This window comes from Varroa destructor, unplaced genomic scaffold, assembly GCF_002443255.2.
Source record: "Varroa destructor unplaced genomic scaffold, Vdes_3.0 BEIS01000001.1, whole genome shotgun sequence".
Lineage (NCBI taxonomy): Eukaryota > Metazoa > Arthropoda > Arachnida > Mesostigmata > Varroidae > Varroa > Varroa destructor.
The window spans coordinates 12,824,882-12,851,319 of record NW_019211454.1 but is presented as its reverse complement, the minus strand read 5'-3'; the positions used below and the strand labels follow the sequence as shown (position 1 = coordinate 12,851,319).

Here is a 26,438-nt window from a genome sequence, read left to right as displayed (position 1 = left end):
GTCAGTTGCAGTCGTTTTATCGTTCACTCCATGAGCGCTGTTATCCTGCCATTCATCAGAGTAGTTGGTAGTTACCGATACTCTTTCTCTTCATGATGATTACTTTGTTGTTGTTCTTATTATTATTACTGCTACCGTTGTTATTTTATACATGGAGTTGATCAAGTGGCGGCTGCCTCCAAAGGGATCGTGTTGATTACTAGAAGATGGCCTATTTGACGTATACCGGCGACCCGTCCTCACCGCCTGTATCTTGCCACTTTGTGCAATCCCTTCATTTTCTTGTCGTAGACATTAATGTACATTGGAGCCATATTCTCTGTTGTTGCTTTCCTCAGTGTTGCTTTTCGCCTTTTTCTTCGCCGCCTCCTTCCACTACTAAGCCATCCTCTCACCGTGATCTTCGCTATAAAAACTGTGACACCCATAGCAGAAACGGGAGCGAGCCGTCAGCCGCACCGGGTCTACAACTAAGAATCGCATTTAGCCCAGCCTATCTAGATAGCCCAGTATTTACGTTGCCAGTCCTTGCAAAAGCAATATCAGTCGCGACCGTCATACGCCGCGATGACTCTAATGACATGCTAATTTTCTCACCGGCATCGTTCTATCAACACCAACAAAGCATCGCTGCAATTGTCTATCTGGAACCCATCTAAAGACAAGACGTCAAATGGACGGACGGACGGACGCCAAAAACCTTCACGACTTAATACGCCAGCCGGCCGACGTTCGCCTGTGTGACATTTCACAATCAGACTCACTCGTCGACTCCTATTACACACACACAAATGCATATAGCTATCCTATAATCTATTAAAACTATAGCCAGCAAATCAGTAAACGAAATATTTTTACGCTTTAAAAACCCAGAACATTGGCGTAATTATAGAGTGAGACAGCAACAGTGATGATACCTGAGCTTCGGACGGATTCGACTTGTGACCGGCTGGTGATACCACGTTTATCCGCTAGTATTTGTGGTCACCAGCTCGATGATAGGGAGTGGGGTAGCTGCCAGCAGTGAGCGCCGGTAGTCCATCAAGTTGGTTTGTCAATCACTCGGCCTGTTCAGGCTGTCAGAGTTCACAGCGTGAAAATGTCGTGTTATTAAAGCACCAAGCGACAGAACTATCACGACTATTTTATGTGGAATAGAAACAAAGGAACAGATGGCAAACACAGCCACTGTGGATTGAGGCAGAATGTGTAGGAAGAACGAATAGCATACGAGAAACGCGAACGCGATATTTTAGCGCGTTTTAATGATGGACGTTGCTGCCGCGGTCGTTAACACAGCAAAAGTACAGGCCAACAAGAACGGACGCGGTCGGAGTAAAGGACCAAGGTACGGTTTCCACTTATACCACCTATGCCTATTTGAAGACATTTGGAATAAGCACTCGTATACCAAGGACGACTTAGACTCGCAAAATATATAGATATATAAAGAAATGCTTTGTGTGAGTTTCGATAGAGAACACACAAAAGCAAGGTGAATTAGCACAAAGTAAAGTACTTGAAAGCAGTACCAGATAAGATACTGAGTACATTATCAAAAGCTGCAATTTAATTTAGATACGATTTTTCCACCTATCTCAGTTCAGTTAATTGTCGGATCGGTGATACCATCGGTGTTCGGGTCTACGAGTAACGTAAGGCCTTAACAACGCGTTTGACCTGATTGATGCCGTTGCTGATTTGCCGCACTTACCGAATCGCATCATTGGCAGTGGTCGCTTTTGTGATTTTCGTCGTTTTTAACACTCCTTTCTATCTTATGTGCAGTCAAGTGTGACGATGTGTTCGTTCGGGTACTATGAGTCTATAGTAATAACACTCATACTGATAAGGACCCAGACCCAATGGTTAATGGTCGGCGGAAAAGGCAAGCTAGGCGAGCGTCGGCGTAAACATCCAACTACGATCTATCTAAGTGACTTATTTGCTGCTATTGCTCGGCCTTTTGAAGGCTTAAATAAACGTTTAGATAATTAATCATTCTTACTGTCTGTGGCTGTGACGCGAACGATTCTAGAAATTTGGCCGAAATATAAGTTGATTGTAAAGTTTCAGTGGTTGCCATTTGCTTGTTATGTATTCGCTGACTTGAGCGCCGCTTACTGATAGCAGCGGAGATGGTATCATTTCGCTAACTTGAACTGGTCCTACAGATTATTAGCGAGTAAGGTCGATGCAGGGACATGTTGAACTTTAGATGTTCGTTCACTGTATAAAGCTCGCGGTAGTCTTGGTGGTGGAGCTGGGATGTGTATGAAATAAAAACGCGCTCGCTCTCGAAAAATACTTCCAATCTAGGTGCAGTTCAGGATCTAGATAAATATCTCATGCAAATAAAAATATAAACAGGATATATGTATAATTGTTTAGTAGACTTGGATAAGGATCCGAACAAGCGCGTTTTTTTTTTATGTATTCTACAAGATTACTACGGATCAATTTCGGAACTAAATGTTTTCGTCGACGTTCACGAGGTACCTGCCGCTAATAGCGGACAAATTGAGAAACGTTCATAATTTAATTTTTAGGAATGATCATTAATATTGTGTATCGTGTTGTCCGTTTTACATCGATGATAATATAGTCTTTCAACGCTGCCACCGACCTATAGACTTTCTGTGATAAGAGATCCGTCGCTGAAACAAACCGTCATTTATCGGGTAGATGAATGCCTTCGTGGGAAGATGGGCTAATCTTGGTATCCTGTCTGGTGCACAGATAAATAGTTTTAGCATACTGTCACGCTTTCGAGTTGATTCCAGTAATGCTCAACGGAAATGCGTTTTCGGAAGAAAGCTGTCGTCGGCAGAGGTTTTACGTACATGCCAAACGCAACTGCAAGCCCCAAGAGAATATTCCAGCGAAATTGTCTGCCTGATGAAGATTTACTAACGACATAATTATCATTAGGGCTGGATGCGTCTGTTAATCCGAGCAAGCGACGCATGAAGACAAGCATCTCACTATGCCAACTGAATAAGCGGATCTCATGACGGTCATAGCTCTCTTTTCTGTTTAGATTTCCTCTACTACGACACTGAGTGATGGCTTCTTGTTCCCTGTCCTTTACCATAGCGGACGTCGCGGTGGCATCGAAATTAGCGACCACTAGGCTTCGGTTCGGTCAACGGCTATCGTGCTCATATCATAATTAGTCAAACGAAACACGGAGGTTTCTCCACACAGCTTATCTTTCTGATCGAGGTGAAGCCTTGAAGTGTTACCTTACAGAAAGGCAGGACTTGAATCGATAGCTTGAAATAATAACAGTATTGATAGGTTTATATATTATATAGTAGCGTACATATATAAAAGGCGCTTTTCAAGTACGCCTGCTGACACCCTGAGTGAAGCCGAAAGTAGAGGAACCGCAGTTGTCAAGGTTCCCCGTAGCTTAGCGCGGTTATGGGGAAATTAATACATAATACGGCACGCATTGTTCAAGGCCCTTCAAATAAAATGGGCTACTGCGTGAACACCTAAGTGGAACAGATATTCAACTCGGTGTATATTGGACCAACGATAAGATTCAACAAATAAGACACACGTGCAGCGGTCCCTATGACAGGATCGTTTGCAGAGCACAAAGATTCGAATGGGTCACGACATCTACCATCATTTCACTGCCAGATAATCCCGGATCGCTGTGAACTGCTAAAAGAATGCACGCAAATTCATCTCGTTCAGGATGAAGACTGTCAATAACGCGTGAACCACGCAACTGATGCTGTGTACCACTGTCGTGCCGGTCAGGATCGTAAGGATCGGTAAACGGCCGACGAAATCGCGCAGTTGACCAAACAACTTCCCTTCAACCATTTGTGTAGAGATAGCTTAACGCATGTTCCAAGGTTCCGTGTAGAAAACGGCATTTCCAGAAATGTAACATTAGAAATATCGCGAAAATGGTTCTCTAGCAACGTTTACGTTTGTTTGTAAAGCATATAATATTCCTTCTGTAGCATGGCTCTCTCTTCGTTTTTTCGTTCTTCATAATACGCAGTCCCTACATTTGCGATTGATCGCCACTCGACCCTAAGGATTGCTGATAATCGTCAGCAACTAGATAGAGTCAGCCCAACCGTAAACAAAGGCAAATAGAATAGCGAAAATACACCTGTTTTCGAAATTCGTCAACATACAGATTTTGTTAGGTGGTTAACCAGGACTATCGAAAAGCACCAGAATATCGTGACCTAATTAGCGCAGGACACGATGTATCAAAGTAGCTGTTCTTTGCTTATGTCGTATATATATATATATACGAGTGCATCAAACCAGCGAGTTTACACCAGAATATACGTTTTACCGTCCGAATGCCCTTTGCTACCATAGCATATGTAGAGCGTGTCCAGGCATCGATGGGCATCAATTGCGTTATTACTACAGTATGGAAATTTGGACTATGTAGAAACGTTTGTCACACACATTATTTACTTGCACTTACTAGTTAACTATTCGTTGTTAACTAATGACTCTTAGCACCGATACATTTATTGACAATTTCACATAGTCTACTATAGCTTGTACCTTTCAGATACTATAGTAGAGGTGCTCTATAGGAAAAGAATCGTTGCTGAGTCATTCAAATACTTATTGATTTGTTTGAAAATCAGTATGACCTGGTGTTTTCCAGTTTTTTTTTACATCAATTTGACATAGTTCATTAGCAGTAACTGCAGCTGACTGAAAGACGCTGACTACAAATGAACGCTTACGTGTGTCCTAATGAAGTTATCATTTGGTGGTAGCACGATATGACGATATATCGTTACTGTATACTTGTGTATACGAGACTCACGAAGTGTTCTCGCAACGAAGTGAGCCCGCAGCTCCTGTCGTCCCGGCACTGCATCAACCATTCACTTAATATTTAGCCGAAACCGAACGTCCCCAATTCGTTTGCTGAGTTTGTTAAACCTCGTTTCCTTTAAGAGTCAGTCGGTGGCACGGTCGCTTACGACACGACGCGTATCAGTTGAAACGCTATAGGTAAAAATTGTTACTAAGTTGGTATCTTATAATTTCTCTCTTATTGTAATTACGCCAGCAAATATAGTTAATCTCCACGTTCTTTTCGGGGCCTGCTGGCACCTGCAGTAGCGAACCAAGCGCCCGTATTGGACGCCGCAACCGCTTGACTGATTTCGGCCAGATATTGCTATTTAAATTAAATATACATTTTGCAGTGTAGATACTTCCAGGTCACAGTCGTAAAAAGTAATAGGATCGAACAATCTATCTACCGGTTTACCTGATCTAACCTCTTTGCCCGTTAGATTAGAACGTGTGCGTGTATGATGAACCTTAGCCTAGCTGTTCAATTTATTTTTTTATAATCTAGCATTTTCGCGCTTTTCATAGCCATCTGCTATGCCCATTGATGATTTGAAAGGGCTTGAACAGATCGTCACAATGTCAGCAATGATAACGCTAGAAACAGTCTAACAATAGCCGTCGTACAGCAGTTGCTGCAATAACGGCGAAAACGTAGGCACGAATCTACATTACATTGAATCTCCCCTAAGAAAGCGCTTCTCATCTTCTTAGGTGTCCTATTTTCACTAAGCCAATTCGATGTTACACGTCTAGTCAGCTACCTTAATGGTCTGTTTGTATAGGTGGTCCTATGGCGTGGAAGTCCTCGCGAATGGTCTACCTTGATTTGAATTTGAGAGCGTGAAGACGACCACGGGACGTCAATGCGTCCTAGTTATGAGAACAGCAGTCATCCAGAGAAGTACCGAGAATAGGATGTTTTGTGTAATGCGGGAAATGCGTTTTGAACTTGCTGTCCATTGCATTGTATCAGAGGGAAGGTGAGGGAGCAAAGGACATTTCAAATAGATTGGCCCTTCTAGCCGAGGACATGCAGGGCAAACATTCGGTGATGCGCAAACTAAATGCCAATGTTCAATCCTTTGCAAAATTCTAAATTTTTCTTAAAAAAAACCTATCTATATATAGAATATATGGAAAAAAAAAAAGTTATTCAGAATGGCTAGGCAGAACAAGGTGGACAACAATATGAAAATAGGGAGTTGTCGATCTGAATCAGCAAATCGTTAAGCAAGCCAATCCGATTACTGCTGCGGCGTACTACGTCGACCGATTTCACGGATTGGGTAATACTCTTCCCTGAAGTCTTCATTCCTCTCGGTGCATATGGTGGTAGACGTATAATGAATTCACTTTAAGCTTAACGACGAAGCGCTAACCAACCCATAAATCATATATAAGCCTTTCATTCATAACGGACAGGAAACGACATGATAATTTTGATGAAGACAAATGGACGACATAGAGTCACGCCGTGAGAGATGCCGAGCCTCTGGAACCAATATCATTAGCAACATAGTGCACTACCAAAAACAAAACTTTCATGACCACGCGAAACGTCCGACCATATGCCTCGTTTCCTCGCTTCGTTCGCCGTTGTTGGTACGCTATGCGTGACGTAATCATTTTACCACCCCGAAATAATGATGAAATTCGCGCGTGTGAATCAAGAGTACGACGGGTGTGGGCTGCTAAGAGCCGCTACTTCACTGGACTATGAGCAAACGTCACGATTCTTGTTGGCATCATCGACATCATCATTTGGCATTACCATGTTATCAACATGACGAGCGATGAACTTTTACGAGAAAAAAAAATAAAGAGAAACGCCATCGTGTCATCACACACACACACACACACACAGACACACTAGCACAGACAAATAGTTCTGACCCTCATTGCGCTTCTGCTTTCGAGCTTCGACGGTTCATAGGCAAGCTGATTTCGACGAGTGTTCACCCCGAGCAAAATCCTATCTTGTGGGTTGAGCTAGATATCCAAGCAAACAGTTCAGAGAAAAATCTGGGAATCATCACACTTCATAAAGCGGGAAGAGAGCCTGACCTAGGTCGAGGCCAATTTGAAGTTTTTGTTCACAATTCGATGACAGCCAACGTTCTCGACAAATGACAACCTCTGTGAGAAACAGGTATGTATCAAACTAATACACAACCTTAAACTCTATTTCGTCGAAAGCTACGCGCCGGTGTGAGAGCGCACAGACTTAGAAAGCTGCCATGAAGATCGCGGGGGCGATGGTAAACAACTAACGAGTACAGATCGTGATCGAGCGCCGTGAAGAGTCGTCGGACAGCGTGGCATAAGATGAATCCAAACGAGCTGAGTGCCGTTATGTGTATCGATTTTGTGCCTGCATATATATTATGCCTCGAAGTTTATGGAGGTTTCGCACGAAGTGCGAGAGGGCCGCTCCGCCGGTTCTCTAAGAACCATACTTTTAGTCTATTTTGTGCCTGATATCTCACTAATGTATATATATATGCACATAGGCCTACAGATAAAAGGGACAGACAAACGGATTGCTTAGCAGTGCACAAATTATTATTACTTTAGTCATAAAAGATTTGCCTGAATTCACGAGAGATTTTTGAATAGAAACAACATTACGAACCTGGCTTTAACAGTATTCTATGTTATATACATAATGAATAATAGTTAGCTATTAGGGGGCGGCGCGCGCTGTCCACTGCTAGGTTTGTTTCAAGACAAAACATGTAGGCGTTGACTTTATGACAATCTTTATAGTGTTGACTTTGTGATCTAAAACCCTTTACATAGTGTTACAGAAACTTCTTATTAACTTGTACTTCTTTGATCTAAACAAACAGAGGTTCGCCCTAATATTATATTTAAACTGTCATTATTATAGAAAAAAAAATTATTACGCTATCATTGCATAAAGATAATATTATTTTTGAATGATAATTATAATATTATCAATATTTGTGAACTTTTTATATCTAAATAACCATTATTATAATAGAAATGCCAGTATTTTAGTGACACCGCATATGTGCAGCATGGAATTACTTTTACCGATGGAAACAATTCTCATTGTACATTCATTCACCTTTGTGTTGTACATGATCCGTAGTACTCTCGTACACCGGGCGTTATTTCGCATTGTCCTTCCTTGTTTTTTCCACGTTCTCGCAACCTAAAGCAAATTCAGGCCTCCTCGGCCTGAACGCGGTCTATGAATGGCAGCAGCTCGCAATGGTCATACCGGCCAGCGTAGGTGTGGCATACACTCGCGTTTGTACTGGATAAAACTCGAGAATCCATAGTTTCTATGAAATATATATACCAGAATCGATAAAGTGCACTCGAGGACTACCATCTCTTTCTGAGTATTTCAGTTTCAAAACAAATTGGCCGACATACATCCACTATAGGTCCGTAAGATTATTGGATACGCTGAAACTAGGAATCCGTCTTGCAATCTTTGTTGACAAGCGCAAGATTCACTTGTAAGGACACGTTTCACAAGAAAACCAAAGGTTATTCCTATAGTAACGAACGATTCGCTGGCGACTGCCATTATAGCATACGAATAGTTTCCCAACCAGTCTACCACAGTGTCTTTAGACCGATCGGAAAACATTGGAAAGCATCATACAGGTACAACGGAAGATAGGAATAACGTTTAAGATGATCAGAGACCTAGATTAGATCCAGTAGATGACCCAAGAAGGCGATCTTTCTTACGTCGCTCTTTGATCGGCTTGACTATACGATTTGAACCACGACGAACGGAGCAGTCATTACAATTAAACTAAACATAGATCTGCCGTACTATGACATACGCTCACAATTCTGGAAGGGGGTCGCCTTCCACTGACTCGAAAGTCAGGCTTTGAAAACAGCGCGTTAAACAGGAGAAGCATTATGTGACCAACACCGGGGAGCCGGGTTCCTGACGGAACATAGACTGGTGCTATATATATTGAATCATCGACACCAAAAACCGCCTGACGAAGACGTAAAGTTGCAAAAGTGGCAATGCGGGGGGAGGACCTCCAGTTCCAGTGTTACCCGCAGACGGGTTTACAGTCAGTTTATCAGCACGTAGCACTGGGAAGATAAGAAGTTACCAGCCTCTAAAGCGTTTATGTACGGCTTGGGACGGCTTCAGAAATCAACGATCAACTAATGAACTGTATAAAAAATCGTTTCTTAGACGAGTCAAGAGGATGCGAGACGTACGCTCATAGGAACAGAGCTAAAGAACTATAGATAATGAAATTTCATTCTATATGTGTAAATGCAAAAATTGAATTTGCCAGAATGACATTTGCGATTACTAAACCTCACGTCGAGGTCTTTTAAGTATGGTGTAAAGGGCAAAGTTTGCGTAGAGGTCGCGATCCATTGCCAATATATGTAAAGAGTTTACTGGCAATAAAGAACTATTACCAATCTAGCTACGATGGTAGTAATTGCATACACAATATCGTATCGTTAATGAACATCGGCCATCGAGGGCTGTAAAAGCGGAACCCCATTACCGTGATCGATATCGCGTATCAATCGACGATCAGCATTATAAATACTACTACTATATTTATGCGAGCTGATTAGCCGCCTGAACAAACTGTCCCTCTGCCTGTGGCTTGAAGGAAGGTGACGATATTGTCCTAAACACAGTTCCATACACGAGCAATACACGCGATTTGTTTTACTTATTATTATATTGTTGTTATGTTAGATAGGGACGATAGTAAGCAACAGCAATTTGTCAGAGGAAAATATTGGTTCGCATTTATTCAAATACAGGAAAAATCCCGGATGCGATATATTGTGGCCTGCTGATCATCATCTAAATTTAGTTACAAAAGGAACTTGACAGTAACAAAAAAAAGTTATTATTTTGATTGTGTAGTATTATAAATCCCCGCCCCAGAATTCCTGTGGTTTGGGCCAAGTTAAGCTGAGCCGTATTTGCAGACGGATTGATGGCTGGATCGTTTCGCACCCTTTGCTAACCACAAATCACGATCGATGCTGTCGGTTGCAGTTGCAAGCAATGTTTTCGACGTCGAGCTTGGCCAGTAACAGTCGAGCCAGCTTTCGATGACCTTAGTCATCATTGAGATTAAACTGTCCAACCTATATATCTCCTCACAACATTGAGCCTATTGTGAATTTGTATGCAGACGAGACGAAGGTTTGCGAGCTAATCGTGAAAAGTTTCTTTTTCTTTCCGATAGTTCATGCTTATGTTTGTGCCCTGACTAATTACTCTTATACTTTACGTCGTTTGCCTGTGGACAGAAAGAGGTCTACCGCATGGACAATATACAGACGAGCTGAGGAAGAAGCATTAACGTCCCAGGTCGAGGATACAAGGCTTAATAAACCAACGTTAGAGATAGTCCTGTTGCCAACTAGGACAACAGAGTAAATTTCGTTAGGCGACTAAAATATGGCTATCAAACGAACGAATATCAACTTGTAGAAGCAGAAAACCTAATTCCGATACACTATAATGCCTTCCATCCGATAATCATATGTATATTCTATGAATACCTAACTGGGCTAGCACCTAACCATTTGCACCCATTTAAATAAATCACTCCACTTTACGATACGCTCGCCAATATTCGAACTTCGTAAATCTCAATACTATTTAATGATTAATGCTGATTGGTACTTGCCGGTGCACTGTGTATATGTTAACTGAGGTCACGTCTCGCTGCTTAGCCTTCATTTACAATCCTCTAGAACCACTGGCGAAGTAACCACTCAACGACTAGATTGCCAGATCACCTGGCCAAATCAATAGGATGAGCAATGACTATTGCATGTTATCCTGAAGTCACTACTCACGTAGTTAGATCAGTAACCACTCTCCCTGTTCATTTACCACTGTGTTTTTCTTGATCGTATCTGTGGGCATTGTGTTATTGTGACAGTTAGATAAAAATAAATCATGCTGTTTATCTGAAGTGTTGATAACAGTACACGTGTTCCATTACAACCAGTAGACTCAATGAGCTAATACATCCGTATCCATGATCCTCCAATGTAAATTGGCAGCCTGTAACATAACGATTCGGTCTTTTATCATTATTGCCTGGTCTGCTTTCAGTTGGTCGGCAGGTAGACATACAGTTTTACAGATACGTGGCAATCGTACCGCGCGAGGAGCATACTAGTAATCTGAAGGATTGCCTTTTCGTCCAACTTCACTATGTAAAAACAGGATCCCTAATTAATATAATTCATAGCCATTAGGACAGTATAGAGTGAACGATTTGAGCTGTCTATATCCATTTCAGAAAATATATGCTTGAAATTATCAAGCATTTAGAGAATAATTTTTTTTTTTTAGATTTATCACATATATATATATATCTATATCTGTAATTTACCTTGCCATATGGAACCCATTTTATGTATTAATTAGCGTTCGCTTGGCAATAATGAATATAATTTTTCGTTTGGGAAGGCGACTTGCGCCACTTTGCCGCTTCTCAGTCCTTCCCCTTCTAAATTTATATGTTCTATTGCTTTTGCTTTTTGCTGGCTAACTAAAAGCCATTTCAAATAATTTCATAATTAACCGTTACCCTTACTAATGATGTACATTATTTTTTTCTAGCCAGCAGCTTGTTTAACATATAACAGAAGCCATAAGATGTGGCCCAACTGGCAGACTTATACATGCTACTGTAGTAAAAAAGAATTACTCACGCAAGGCGCACGTGTGTACAACCCGTCGCGGTCCGCATCGTAGCCGATTCTAATTAACCCCCTTTGAGATACGCTGAAAGTTGCGTGGCGGGCAGACAATTTCGAGACAAAGAAAAAAACAACACAGACAAGCTATACGTAAATAGATTACATACGACACATCAGTTTTCCTTGCCGGTGGTGGCCATCTATTGGCAAAAACGCCAAAGTGTCCGAAAATCGATCTTGAGATACGCCCATGAGAATTGAACCACTGCGGGAAATTCACGGGAAAATGACGCAGGGCCTAATTTTCACAGTGCCACTAAGACGACACCGATGGATCTTCGAAGTCTTTATGCTTTAGAGATTCATTGTACTCTTTGCTGATTTCTGCACATGCGATTGCTAAGTTAGTTGAGTAGTTTAATTGAAAAGCTACATTTGCGAAACGGTTTACTGTATGTATCACGTTCGTACCACCGCACTACTATGCTTCTACACTTTTACTACTATTGTAAAAACGTTTATTTTACTTATGTCACACAGAAGTTACGCTTTGGTGCCATTTGTAATTTTTGAAACCTTTAATTAGTTATCTGGGGTATGAACATCTGAGAAAATGACTCGCAAGTTTTTCGTGTATATTTGCTGAAAGAGACTGTGTCACTGCTAGCTTTTTGCAATCTGCAGGTAACCACACGTTGTTAACTGAAAAAAATTCAAAAGTCTTATTTTTTCATTGTGAATCAGCGTTCCGGCATGCAGCGATATAAATCCAACGCCCGCTAATTATATCTCGTGGATGCTCTTGCCTAATATACCGTATATAATTACTCTGCATATGTTCTTATATAACGTACTCGCGGTGAGCGACCTTGTCCATCAATAATTATTGCTTACCCCAGTTATGGTAGTCTCTCGCCAGCGTTACCAACAACGTACCAATTTCGCCGTCCTTACTGTACATAGGCCCATGTTTATCTTGCCCTGTAAGTCTATACATATATTGATATATATATATATATATATATCAATATATGTAGTAGACAATATATATATATATATATATATATATATATATATATATATATATATATACTTAAATTAGACCTATACATGCCGCAATCCTCGTGTGTTAATAGCGTCGTGCTATGATTCGAACGGTTATTGTCACACACTAAGTAACGGCATGAGCCATTTGCCTGCTGTCGCAAGGGTCTCGCTCCTTTCGGATCGGACCGCGCCTGTACTTCAGACGCACACATCTTGATCGTACACGAATTGTTCCGAAAGTGATCACAAGAATGAGGAAGTTCCTCTTCACGCAACACGGATAGCGCGCATCATTTTTCGATGTCAACGGGGCTAGTAATGTGCAGTAATCCTGGCTATCATTTAGGACAGTTGCGTGCTAGGACAACCCATAGCAAGCGGTCACAATTAGCAGCAGAATAGACGAGGCAGTGGCAATGGCGGTCACTGAACAGTAGCGACTATTTGTTTAAAGTTTAAATTAACATAATGGGATTTTGTCTGTGCATGCAGGGTCTGCTGCTTCCAGTGATTCCGCTGGAGGATTTTAGATTTTTATTTAATTTATGTTCGTAAGGACCTTGCATCGCCTATAGTACCATTATATGTTATATTACTACCCCGGTTTCTATTGCAACGACGACAGGATCAACAACAATGTAGCTATTAAGCTCGATAAATTTCTTTGATTTGTTCCGGCTAACGTTGAGCATCTCTCCCCTGTATTAGCAGATATATACACATGTGTGTATATTGATATATGTGTATATTGTGCTATATTATACCTACATAAAAATATTGGTGGAACTAAACAAAAAAAAAACACGTAACGTCAACAATTTGACAAGAAGGACGTTACGTCCATTGCCCTGTTATCCTACGACAATGTTCGCGCGTTGTCCTGGAATAACAGTTTAAGCTACATGCTGCATGCGCGATTTAATTTGCCTGAAGCTCTTTGCTTAGTTACGCACACCTGAGATATAACTAGTAAGAATATAGATACTGGCTATATTAGTTTTTCCACCGTTGTACAGAGCTTAAGAGGATCACTTTGTTTTATATAGAAAAAACTAGTGCAAAAAATCAAGTATTCCATAGTTAAGGTCGCTCGTTCAGACTTTTCCGTCCTCTAGAACCGATCGCGGGGGTAGCTGGCAATGAGAGCATAAGTCAAGTACATTGTGTTATTTGTATCCGACATTAGTTTATAATAAGCTATGTGGCGATTGCGCACATTTCCTAAAACTAGATATACACACTAAGTATCCGCGGTTTACATGCCGATGTAACCGTAAACATTTGTTAATAATCTTAGTTCGCGTTTAGCCAGCTCAGTTACCTATAGCTTTTTCCCTTTAGTAGCCGCCAACTCAAACTGGGTCTCAGCCAAGAAGAAAATAAACATTACCCCAGAGCCGCAGTTGGTCTCCGCCATGTTCCAAGCTGTTATATATAGCAAGGAAAAAAGAGTTACAAGAAGTGTCAACGGTTATGACGAAACTCTCTGAATGAGAGCAACTGGTCAGGTCCTTCAGAAATGACATAGAGAAGTAAGTCGCTATTACCGTTTCGGCATCAGCAAAAGCTGTAGCCGCCAATTCGGCGGAGGTAACCAGAAAAAAACAGCGGCAGCTGCTGTATGTATGTGCGTGCGCGAAAGAGTGTATGTAGGGAATAAATTTAAGTGTAAAGAAAATAATTCTGTTATCTATCGTTGCTTTTTTTTTGTCTCAGCATTGAAATATTGTGTTGCCAGTCGCAGCACAATGGCGTTGCCTATGCTGGGAAGCGAGTTGGACACGGGGTTTGTTCAGATGCACAAGCGATTGATGCTTCTACTGGTCAGCTGCTCACGTCGGCGGCGGCGTTGTTGTTGACGATAGAAGTGTTGATAAGCGCCAATGCTACCAGCTTCAAGCCCGCGAGAATAATGGCGGCGGCGGCGGCGGCAGTAGCGCCACCATCAGCGACCGCCATTGTCATAGCTCAATAGCGTCCAGGTACAACTACAACGAGGAGGGGACCAAGAAATACAGAGACAGGTAGCCGGTAAGCAAGCAAACGTAATTGTATCCCGCTTACAACTATCAGCTTCTACCACAACAGCTGAAATATACAGTGTAGTGTAGTGTAGTGTAGTCCAGAGATCCATGGCTACACGATACAGCAAAAGGAAACGAAGCCAGCAGCCTGATGGCCATCATCACTAGTAGCGCCATCTTGCCGCCGCTAGCGGCACAATAATAATAAACACTCAATTATATTTGTCATCAGTCACGTTGATAGAGTACCCAGATGATAGGGGCCACGATAGCTGCAACAGTGACTTTAACCATGTTTTTGGTGGCGTTGATGACGGCTGCTGTGTTGGTCGATGCGACAACGGCGCCGAAATGATGAAGATGATGCCGTGTAGCCATTGATGTTTATGCTTCTATCGCTACAAGCGCAGCTGATGGAATACATTGATGGGGATATTGTTGCTGATGGTGACGCAACGAAACTGGCTGCTGGTACCATTTTTGCGTTCGTGCCTCCTTGCCTTCCTACTTACTCGAGTCTTGCGAGCGTCGCAGAGCTGATCGTAAGAATGGTGAATGACTGATTGACCGAGCTGAACGGTGGCACCAAAAACGGCAATAACAACAACAGCAGCCCGTCGGTCAAATAAAAGCTCGTCGGATGAGTCACACCAACCGTATATATGAAAGGCAGGCTTATGAAATTTTGTTCTTCCGATCGTATCATATGACCAACCGCATTACCCAGATGACCGTACCATCTCGGCATTCTAGGCGCAGCGTAGTCGTCGACTAAGGTAAAGATACAGGAAGCAAGTTAATAAGAAACTTAATAGATTACAAAAAGGACAGGACAACAATACCCAAGATCCCCGATATCAAGAATTCGGCCGATTCGCTAATACGAAAGCGAATGAACCGAGACCCCGTGGCAAAACCCAGCCGGGGTTCTGCAAGCCGAAAAAAGATCAAGGCCGCAGAAAGCCGTGGGGACAGGGCACCGCTGACGAACAAGACGCGGTGACAAATTACTTTATTTGCTTTACCAGCAAACCTCTAAATATGTAGCGGAATAAAGTCGTTTGCCCTCTAAACAGCAATAGCGATAGAACACGACCCTGCAGATCGCACTGCGATTTGTGTCCAGCCAGGCCTAAATCATTTGAAGCGGAAAGCGAGAAACGTCTAACTAAATTAGTGTGTTTTTAATCTAAGTTACTGCGAATATGGGTCTCAACTACTGGAGGTAAACAGAGTGGGCAAGCCAGTTATCAAGCTCACATTAACACTGAATCAGCGGGTAACACTGATTAGGTGATGAGTCTCAAAACCTTATATCTCAAGAAACTTTTTAGAGATGGTGCAGACAACCTAAGATTTGCTAATGCGAAAATTATAGGCGTTTCAGCATCTTCAGCTGACTCCCTTGAAGTTACTGGATTACAATAAATGAAGTTACAACAATGAATAACGAGTTTAGGGAATCGTGCTGCGCAATTTCAGTCCAGCCAGCTGTTATACCATGGCGCATGGTGACTCCATATTACGAATAGAAATAATTACTGATACAATGACGATTGGAGTTAATATAAAACACTTGCACGTGGTGCATATAGCAAACGAATCTGAGGGGAAATGCCTTACATTCTGATCTATATCATGATCTTTTGACATATCGCTTCCCATTTCTCCATGCAATCCTTAACCTCCATATAGGATAATATCACAACAAAATTTGTCAAATCAGTGACCATTTCTTATAGTTGATGTATTGAGCCACAGTGGTAGTCTTCTGTGATGGCGTAACATCTTCCGCGGATCGCGGCACATCAACGATCGCATGACTGTTGACATCTATTAAATTACATATTAAAGATAAGTATCTATTTATAATTGACCTATCAGTCGTATCGCTTCGCCGTAGGCTCAACGCATTGCACGGCATATCCGTATTTGATCACGCAGCGTGTAGAGAAATAGGGCCATTGATTGCAGCCATTGACAAGCCTTTGGTGTTAATGGCACTGGAAGAAACCGTTGTTCGCCGCATCGACACGAAAAGGAAATTCAGAATTATCGACCATTTTCCGTCGCATTGGCCACCGAACGCGGTGGGCGGCGAGCGCTACTCGTCACCAGATGTCTCGTGCGTCCTTCTGCCTCTACCTTCAGTTCGCGTACTCTTCGCATATAGTTTCTGTATAGTTCGTGGAGTCCCTCAAGCGTGAAATGGTTTGATCTATCAATCACCAGCAGTGACGATAGCGGTGGCGGCAACGGCATCAAGGCAGCCGATTGTATTCATCAATAGCGCGGACGAGCAAAGCCATCGATCATTGCAGCCGAGGCGAAAAAGACGAAACTATGTAGGCACGAAGGGACGTAAGAAGGCAATGCAGAAAAGTCAGCTGCTACTGAACGACTTGTTACTGAGATAGGGCCACTAACCAAGTTGTGGGACATGGCAGTATTAGAAATATCGCTGGGTCACTTGGAAAAATATCCCCATGCCACGCTGTCGACCAAAGATATCGCGTGCATCTATGTGTGGCTGTTCATCTACGCAGCTGCTATAACGAAGTCATAGGGTAATAGTGTGTCAGGCTTGTGGAGTAAAATAAGGTGAACTGAACGGACAGATTTGTCAATGGAGCTAAAAAATAAGAGAGGAATAGACTTAACAATAAACAGACGGCGGACAGGTCTGTAAGTAGTAGACAATGTTGACAAAAAACTCGAGAAACGTATTTGATACGAGCGTATGTCGGATGCTTTCAATATTCTATATAATGTTGGTCAATAACAAACATTATAGTGATATGGCGCTTATAGAGGTAATGAAGGAAACGTTGGGAGGGTACTGGGAGTACGTCGAAGGAGAAACGAGCCACTGCACATCGAAATTTTATGCATAATACGTCTACTATTTTTTTTTTCTGTAGATAGAGAATTATTATAAAAATTGTTTTCGCTTGCGTTCTTTTTGCGACAGGTAAGGTTTTTTTGAAACCATATGCGAGAATATTTTAAATTATGCCAGTATAAACTCTAGGTACATTGATTGTTTCTATTAATGCTACTGTTCTCGAAATCTGGGGCAGACTTTTTTGGCAGAAATCTGCTTTTCAAGGCTGAATACAATCCGTATTCTTCAAGGCTGAGTTTTTCTTTGGATATTTTGATTATAATTAGTTCATATATATTGTGCCCCGAAACGTCAACTATCTATTTAATGTTAAATGGCCTGTTTTATGAAAATGGTTGCCAACTCGATACATACTATAATAAATGTAAGATATTTTGTAAATATATGCGAAGCCCCAATATCAAAATAATAAGATAAGGATTCAGAAGAAAATAGTACTATCTAGATTAAACTATCAACTATCGCATTCGCGGTTACCCCGTACAAGTTTATTGGCTTTAGTGGCATCAATATGTTCTAAATGGCGACTTGTCATTGTTCTTGAAGTACCGAAAAAAGGATCATTTGGAACAGAACATTAGTAACCATTTGGGGCCATTAGATATCAGGTCGAAGGTTAAATATTTTACTAAACCATATCCAGCGTATCCAACCAATACTTAATAATTGCAGTACACCAGAAGGATCCTCCCAATTTTTCTTGACTGAGAGCATTTCAAGAACCTTTTTTATATGATGTTTTACAATTCTACCATAGCAAAATATGCAAACAAGACACGGCCAACGACCTGTAAAACGCTGGCTCTTTAGGGACACTAAAGATATTGAAACGAGCTTAAGAAGCTCCCGCCATAAATCGACCGTCTACATAAAAGTTGATGAGAATAGCTTTCATTTAGGCCAGATCTTCATCGCATTTTTGCGGCTTGTATAGTTGTTCCTAGCCGAAATTGCTGCCAGAAATATTTAAGATACAGCTCCCCTGTTTCATTGTTATCGCATACCATAAAAGTCATATAGCAATCATTCGTATAACCAACGAGTAATAACAATATTTGACAACGTACCATTAGTTTGCCCCCAACAGAAGCATTTCCCGAAGCAATCGCGTGCACATGGGGCAAACAGATGATATCCACTGTGTAGCTGACTACAATTTGCGGCTATCGTCTCTGTGCGTATGCAGCTATAGCGAGTGGTGTCCTTAGCAAGTGGTCACTAGCGACTGGTTCAGAGTAACCCTTCATCTCTTTACCACCCAACTGCCTTTGTTGGTTTATGACAGCATAACTGCATCCAAAGGTTTATATTAGGTAGTATAATTACATAGTATATGTAACACCACCTTTTCACTGCAGTTTACAACATGATGATGGACCACGTATGGGGGGAGAAGATTACGGCGGCCGGCGGTAGCGTCAGTGGTACTACCGACAACAAACTCGACGACGCCGGCATTCTGGGCAACGTAAGTGGTAACACCGCTAAGGGCCGCCTGGCGTTGTGAGCTGCAAAACGAAGTAAAAAAAGAGACAGATACTTGAATTGCTTTTGTTGGAGTAGCGCGGAATAGTTGACTTAAGTCCATGGCCCCTGTCACGACCTCTACGCTCGCGGTTTACAATAACGAAGCACACAACGGCGTCAGGTGCTATTGCTAACAACAACGAGAAGCAGAAGTTTTACCACAGGACCGGTAGTATTCGCCGTAGTACAATAATAACAGGAGCATTTTACTGCCTTTAAAAGTTTACCATCAGCAACCGCAATGCACTTTTTTCCCTATAAATTTGGTCCCCTTGGTGGTTCGTGTGTCGCTCACTTTAGTTCAACCACGGTTCCCGCTGCTGTATTATACATAGCGACGCTGTGCGGTTGCAGTTACGGTGCCGGTGGGTCGGAGGGACATTACAGTGATTCAAGCGACGCCATCATCACCAACAAGGACCAAGTCGTTGGTAGCGGTTACCAAAGCAAGCGGAAGGAACCTCTTATCATATTAGTCAGAGCGTCGTCGTATTCGCGCGGAGGGGGTTAGTTGCTTCGGAGTCAGGGGCCAGGCTAGTTGTTGTTAGAAATGTAATAACAGCCCACGACTCCCGTTCGAGATTGTGGCAACTGCGGCAACCACGCCTACAGGGGCAACAAGAGGGCAGCGCTGACGGGCGTCCGGAGGCAATAAAGAATGCAGCCAGAGGGTAAAAGGGCAGCGAATATAGCGATGCTACTCGGTGTACGTAGGTTCGCGTACTGTGCCTTTTTCTAGTTGCTATAGCAATGCGGTTACCGTAAAAACCTTTTTCGAGCAAAAAAGATAAAGTAAAATAGATAGGAAGAAAAAGGGAGAAAGTGAGAAGGACGAAAAAATAGGGTACTATATAATGATATCATGATAGGACCCTTAGGACTTTACGTAGGACTAATTGAAAGCTGCGACAGCAACGGTGTCATAAAGTGATCAAGAATAATAGAATGTTAACGGTAATAGCCGTCATGATGATAATGATTAGTACTTAACTAACTGGAAGATGAAAAGCGGGAGATAGAGCTTAGTGTAGTGTAAATAGACCAGGCAGTCTATAGAGGTAGCTAAACGTAAATAAATGGAAATTACGTGATGGAAAATGGTAATCTAGTGTTCTAGCAAGCTGGGTTTAGTACTGTGTATTGGAAGATTAGTTTCTCGTGTTCATGATAAAAAGAAAGGAACACATACCGAATGAGCTTCCGTTGTGTGGCTTTAATAATGAAAGACAAATTACGTCAACGACTCTTGAACAAGATGTAATAAGGGATCTTCAAAATGGCATGAAAGACATCCATAAACTGAAGCGTCCATATAAATAACTGTAGAGTCTCTGTGATATATATGACGAAACACTGCGTCGACTTAAAGTACTCGTATGAATCAGTTTTGCAAAAATGAAATATTTGAAAATCAAAAACAGAGTAACTCTCGGGATAGAAACACTTTGAAATGAATAAGTATTATGTCGCTTTTTTGTTATCGAATCGAATATTACTAACACTGTCTTAGGAACACCATTTTCACTTGTTATTGACAGGTTACACAAGCACACGATAGACTTAGTGTGTCAGCCAATTTCTCAACGATACGTGTGTACAAGGGGCAACTCGGGTGAACCCTCTATTTTCACTTGGCTCGGTTTTTTCAAAGGGGCTTGTCGGCGAGGAGAGGAAGATGTTGTTGGCGTGAGACTAAGCAGCGTGGCTAACCTGACGACCCCCTGAGAAAAGCTTGTGCATCCTCCACGCTTTGTGAAGTGCTGACCTGACTGCGCTGTGATCATAAGCTTTTTCTCCGCCGAAGCTGTTGACGGTCCCTCATGAAAGGAATTCTCTAACCACCGCCGCCGTTCTCGTCTGCTCCTCAGCGTGGGGTCGCAAATCGCGGTAGATCCTCGCAGCAGGAACACAACGAACCACACAACCCTTTAGCAATAAGAGAAGTCTACACGCACAGAAACAGCCAACTGTAGGGCTGTGAGAACGTCGTTACCATCGTGGCATCCATTTATGTACCAAAACCCATACCCTGCCCAATTCCCTGTGGCTGCCTTAGCCGAGTGCGTACATGTAGATATAACACGCGTATAGTGTACTGTCTGTGTGTGACCCAGTAGACTATCAATATATTAGCTAGATATAACAGGGCGCGTGGCGCACGACAAACGAGATCTTTATGGTGACTCTTTTACTAGGCAGGGAAGAGAGGCGCCTGGGGAGCGAATGGTGTACCCTTCAATATTTGTCTTGGCCTGAACGTCCGAGGCTCGGCAAACTCGTCAAAGGTTGTCTAAGGTTACAACCCGCGCCGAGCCCTTGGGCATGCTGCCTCGTCTCCTGTTATTACTGCTTCACGCATCGTCAGTAGCAGTCACATCATTGCACGAAACGAACCCCCTCACACCCAGAAGTGCGGTATTTTATTATTATTCAAATTCAAATTTTGTGCCGTATAAACACAACTGAACGATCTGTTCTTTATATGCACTGTGTTATAGTTGCACATAAACACGTGGCTAGAGTAGGTAAAAATGCTTGTGCACGTATATTGTTATGGGCAGTACGCAAAGAGAGATAGCTTGAAATCATGGTCGGTGCACCAATTCATCCACGGAAGAGCGCATAATACCTGGGTCGTCGTGTCTAGAGTGAATTTGCTACCTAAAGTCCTAAGGACGAAATTTCATCCTATTACGACGGAAAAGATTTAAAAAGTGGTACGCAGCCCGGCTGATAACTATTGTGGTTTTACAGAGTGAGCCACTCTGATTGGACTCTATAGTATAATAATACATAGTTATACTAAAATAAGCGCCTTCTAAATCTAGCTGCACCAAAAGCCTTCGTTCCGTCACAGGCAGTTTCGCTGCCTCGGGAGGCGTTATGGCCTTTTTGAGGCAGTGTAGTTGAGCACTAAGGCTGCTACTGGCCTACGCCCAAGGTCTTTAAATCTACATGGCTCCTTCCACACTCGGCGTACAACTACCTCCGTGTCTGCAATTACGACCTCGAACGTCTACATTACATAGAATACTTTAAATTTGCATTCTATAGTCCCCATGCTGACGCTTCGGTAAGACGCTACGATAACGAGATGGACCGCGCTTTTCAGTGGCAGAGGCGAACAACGCCGAAAACGGTCGACAACATGATTTTTTAGATGAAGCGGAATCAGCTATAACAACTAACGGCAATGCTGCATTAAAACATGGTAACAGATTCAAGTGTAATGAAATTAAATAATACTAACCCCCAAAAGACGTAGTTTTCTTTCTTGGATCGGAAAAAACAAACTTTTGAAGTAGCTTTTTTTAATTCGTTTGTCGTGATGGCCGATAGATCACTATGCTATTTTCTGTTCGTCTTTGATTACATAAAATTTCAGAACAGAACATAGGACGGCTGTTATCTTTTTTGAGTTCGTGTAGTTGACAGCCACTACCTCCCAGCACTAATTGCATATTGTAGGTACGCCGCTAAACGCATATCCCTACCCTACTATTGTATACCGTGTTTCCTTAACAACAGCAGGATACCTTGTTAAGGTATCGCCCTACCTCGAAATAATTTGAAAGTGAAAGTGACCTGATTTCTGTTAGCAGGCTCTCCATATCACGTCTGTCATTGTTCTAAAAATACTGTGTATAACGAAACTATAAAAATATGCCAGGACGAAGCTTCATATCACTATAGCAGCAATGAACGCGTACTTTAGTGACAGAGTTGCCAAATCAATGTTAAGTTAACAGTTGGACTTACGATAGTTGCGATTAACTTCTGAGTCGCACTAAATTAACTTTAATTCAATTAATTAAAACCAACATTTTCTAAATTAACCTACCAATATTCGTGTCTGCAGGCACAGAGGTGCAATAGTGCTGGTTGAATTTAGTAGAATAAACCGACTTCTGATGATGCACACGCTTCCTTAACGATTTGAAATAAGATAGTCTAGAGATTATGTTTAACTTCAACTTCCACTGCTGATATTTTTTCCTAGTATGCAATTGGACACATCTAATTTTCTAATTTGGAAAAATTTCCTTGTCAGACAAGCAGTTAGATGTTCCCATACATGAACGCAACGGGAAGTTTTAATGGCTCCACATATGAGATATGTGAACGAAAACTAACTTCTATGCATATATATAACTTGACGCTGCTAGCAATGAAGACGCAGCTTCATTCTCAGTTCGTCTGCTGGGGAAACGATCTCGAACGCAGTAATATCGTCTGCTGTTATCGTCGAAATAACTGAAGTTTTCATTTCGGTAGCTTTGTGACGGTGTATAACGCTCTCGAGGGTAGTCTCGGGCTGTTGAGTACTGGCATTTGTCGTCTGCCAGCGACGTTTACGTGACGAAGTGGCACTCCTCCGTGCTAGTAATACCTCCCTAACGTCAATTTTATCATGCGGCCCCCCAACGTGTGTACATCTCTCGACTTCAAAATCCTTTGTGCTACAAAAACAGCCACTACACACACACAGCTAAGTATCATAGTAAACAACAACCAAGCTAGATAAACCTACTACAGGCATTGTCCTGACGGTCATGGTCAGATTCTTCTTTATTGCCTGTGAACTCCAGAGCCTGTAAGGGAAGTGCAGCGTGTAGCATAGTATACTGCTATCAGTTATCCTGCAATCCTGACAAAAAAATCAAGAACTAACTCCGTATCCCTCAAACTTTTAACGTTGAAGCTCTTGTTCGAATATTGACGACAACAACAAGTAAAAGACTTTTCATAGTGTCCAGTTCGTGGGTTAAAAAGCTAGGTCTAGTTGTAATAATTTTCTTCTATTCTATGGTCATCTGCGATCGAATCGACCACGAACGCTTGATGGACCGGTAGATGTCGCTCTCTGAAACGACTTCATGGCGATGTGATGATAGATGAGTGCAAAAGACTCGCGTTACAGTCGGTCCAGCATTAGCCAAAGCTCGATTGCACCACTTACGAATCTGGACCCTCGACGCTGCTTCGGTGAACCGGCTGGAAGGCATCACGTACCCAAAATGTATTCATGCAGTTATTCTATTATTCATTGGTCGTCGGATATTTGGGTGCAATGCAGTGTCTAGCTGCTACAAGGCTTGATGATCGAGTAGATCAGCCTTGAAGAGAGAGGTCGGTGTGTTAGCCCCTACTTGGCTGTGCGGAATAAGCGGCAGAATTATAAACAGCGATGGAGCAGGACGCCCCGAAGAACGAAGAACTAGATAGAGAAACGAATAGGTCTCTGAGCTATGGCACTAGTGACTAAACCCAATGCCCTGGGCTTGAAAAAAACCGAAGGGACATCGAATGGGTAAATAGGGTGTAGGAGACATGGTTGTGGCCGCGGTGGTGAAGGAGTCTGACAGATTACTCGCGACGTCAATCGATCAAAGCTGATTTTTTCAGTTTCCATGAGCCAGTTATGTAGACGGCTCATCTTACAAGCACAAGACGGCAGCATATGTAATGCTGAAGAAGTGGGAGACTGAGAATGCCCAAGCGACGGCCAACGACTTAGGCCTGAGGAGTCCAGTGATTCGTGTTCAGTCACGGACATCAGCCACAGACGACCATCGACCGGAATGCGACCAACGGTAGTCATGCATAGCGAAATGCATGTACGGATTAAGCTATTCCCCTTGCATGTTCAAATTACATGGCCGTTTTAATTGTTTACACCGACGTTATTGAATTAGGTGCTGTCATTTGCCGTACTCATACAGATGGTCGTCGTGCTCTTGTCTGGTAGGAATGTTCTTAACTGTGGTACAAAACGTCAGATTTTATACGAAGTAAATATCCCTTATTGAATTTTAATGGAAGTTTCATTCGGACCGATTTCTCAAGGCTGAAAATAATTTGTGTAAGGATGTTCCTTTCTTTGACCTAATTCAGCTAACATTCCTTGATTGCATAGGTCAATCTATCAAACGAAAAACCGCTTTATACGCTGTATCGTTTGCCGAACATACGAGCCACCATCTGCGCGTTTTTAAATCTTTGTTGGCCTTGTGTGGCTTCGCTGTTGTCGAGCTTAGCTTACCACGCTACTTGTAACGCGCCCTCAGAATAGTAGCTATTGCCATTTCGGCCCGATTTTGCAGTCAACAGCAACGAACTGTGGGAACGTCTTATAGTAACTGCTTCTGTCAATGCTGATGGCTACCGTAGGAGCCAGTTGATGCTTCCACCCTAGTGAAGCTTGATATTGCTAGTTAATTCGGAATTTACTACGAGCAGATGCGTGACAGACTCCCGAGGCTGTGACGCACTTTGCTTTGCTCTGTGCTAGTTGTTTCCTGTCTGCACCTCGCTGACGAGACAAGACACCAACAAGCACCGATGCTGCGAACGAAACTGGAGTGGCGATACTAGACCTGTCAACCTGCAGCCGACCCTACGGCCTAAGAGCTGTTACAACAAGGCTTAAGACATGGGCGAGACAAGGGGTCTAACCGGCCGTGAGTCAAGGACAGCTGCCACGCGGTGTACCTCCAGCAATCAAGCCGGGGGCTCGCGCGCTAGCCCAGAGAATTTAAAGATTGATAGAAAGCTGTCGACTCAGGCAACTATAAGTAACTCCAGCCTGAGGACGTAGGATATTGGGGATCAATGATGGTAAAACTGGATCGAGTAACCAATTTAGAAGAACACAAGGAGGTAAATTCATTTTATTACTGTTTCGGCTAACGCAGACTTCTAACAACTGAATGCAAAGTAAAAAAATTGCATTCCAACATTTTTATAGCATATAAAAAAACATTGATATGCCCATCAAACCCTTAGTTCACTGCGGCTCTCGTTTTTGCTGCGGCAAATATGAAACAGCTTTTGACAACGCGTAGTGATACTGTAGTTGCAACAGCTCTGTAGGTTATAGAATACCGCATGGCAAGGTATTTTAAGGTTTCGGTCACCAGCTCAGCCAAACTACTGCCAGGATCATTTGAGCCATTGCGTCGTCTGTCGTTTACCGTTGAGAGGAGAATGTAGTTAGCCTAGCTAAGGGCAGGCCGACTGACGGGCTTCCTTGGTGTCGCCCAACGTTGCCATAGGCCTCTCGTTGCCTCGTTCGGGTGATAAATTGGAGTACTACATGTACTCTCACTCTGTCAACGTCATCTAGTCACCCATTCTTTTGCTCTCTCTGTCAGCTACTCCCTTTCTTCTTCTCGAAGACTTCTGTCATAGCCTCTATACCGTCACACTTTCTAGCTGCAGCCGCCACCGCCGCAAACAGGCCTCGAACTCTGAAGACAATGGCCTGTCTGTCTAGCGCGAGCTACCCCCGACAACCACTAACCCGCTATGCGTAAAGCGGTTCTATCCTGAAATCTCTTCTTGCCTAAGTGATCGTCCCAGCTGCCGAA

The 26,438-nt window shown here is 42.6% G+C and overlaps 1 long non-coding RNA gene across 4 annotated transcripts in view; it reads left to right on the top strand.

Annotated features, from left to right (window-relative positions):
• The first annotated feature begins 214 nt into the window (after nt 1-214).
• Nucleotides 215-26,438, top strand: part of LOC147758269 (uncharacterized) — a 105,967-nt gene continuing 79,743 nt past the window's right edge. For all 4 annotated transcript variants that reach the window (XR_015323016.1, XR_015323017.1, XR_015323015.1 and 1 more), the window contains exon 1: nt 215-7,009. This is a non-coding gene — a long non-coding RNA (uncharacterized LOC147758269). The remainder of the gene's footprint in view (nt 7,010-26,438) is intronic.